Below are 1,212 nucleotides of genomic sequence, written 5' to 3'. Positions count from 1 at the left end.
TTCTGCTGCTCATTGCTGTAGCTAGTTGTCCCATTTGGTTCTCAAGGTTTCTTAAGGACACTGTTTGACTCTGTACAATTGCTTCATTCTTTGCAATATATTCTTTGATCAGTGCTTCCAGTGAAGTGATTGGATCCTAACTAATATGCTTTTGCCCTTGACTTTGTTGATAAAAACCAGGTGGTTGTGTGTTTCTACTCAGTCCATTCAATGCTGGAGCATTTCGATTCTGACTGCTCCATGATAAATTTGGGTGTTGTTTCCAGCCTGAGTTGTAAGTATTTGAATATGGGTTATTCTGAGGTTGTCGATTGAAGTTACCCACATAGTTTACTGAAGCTGGATTTCCAGGACAATTATCAAAATTATGTTCTTCACCACAATAAACACAAGAAAGTTCAGTAACTTGTTTTACTGTTGCTGGAGCAGCTGTCATGGCTTTTACCATGTTAGTCAATGAGGTTACTTGTGCTAATAAGGCTGTAATTATATCAATGTTATGTACCCTTACTGATCCTTTTGCTGCTGGTTGCCTGGCTGAAGGCCACTGGTAATTATTGTTGGCAATTCTTTCCAGAATCTCATAAGCTTCAGTGTAAGATTTGGATAACAAAGCTCCATTTGCTGAAGCATCCACCATTAACCTTGTACTCGGATTCAACCTATTGTAGAAAGTTTCCAATTGAATGCAACAAGGGATACCATGATGAGGACACCTTCTGAGCAATTCCTTGAATCTTTCCCACACCTCGTACAAACTTTCATCTTCAAGTTGATGGAATGAAGTAATCTCATTCTACAGTTTTGCATTTTTTGTTGGTGGGAAATATTTCATTAGGAATTTATCAGCCAATTCATTCCATGTAGTGACAGAATCAGAGGGTAACTCTTGCTCGATCTTTTAAGGAATAAGGGAACAGCCTCAGCCTTAAGGCATCTTGTGTTGCTCCAGCAATCTTGAAAACATCACTTACTTCCAAGAATAATTTAAGATGGAGATAAAGATCTTCATTAGGCAATCCATTGAATTGTCCCACTGTTTGTAACATTTGAAACATCACTGGTTTCAACTCAAAATTTACTGCTTCTACCTCAGGTATGATGATCCTAGGGTGTACAACTTGAGGGGTAAGTACAACGTAATCTCTTATAGCTCTGTCTCTGTCATCAGCCATGTAAATAATATTGTTGTTGCCTGGCTGTCTCCCGTTG

At 38.7% G+C, this 1,212-nt stretch overlaps 1 non-coding gene across 1 annotated transcript; it reads left to right on the top strand.

The window, feature by feature from the left end:
* Nucleotides 1-698: 698 nt before the first annotated feature.
* On the top strand, nucleotides 699-805 carry LOC127899456 (small nucleolar RNA R71). The gene has a single exon (XR_008051334.1). It is a non-coding gene; the product is annotated as a small nucleolar RNA R71 (small nucleolar RNA).
* Nucleotides 806-1,212: the final 407 nt, after the last annotated feature.

This window comes from Citrus sinensis, chromosome 8 (genome assembly GCF_022201045.2).
Source record: "Citrus sinensis cultivar Valencia sweet orange chromosome 8, DVS_A1.0, whole genome shotgun sequence".
In the NCBI taxonomy this organism is placed as follows: Eukaryota; Viridiplantae; Streptophyta; class Magnoliopsida; order Sapindales; family Rutaceae; genus Citrus; species Citrus sinensis.
The sequence above is the reverse complement of the archived record's forward strand: the minus strand, read 5'-3'. Positions and strand labels throughout refer to the sequence as shown.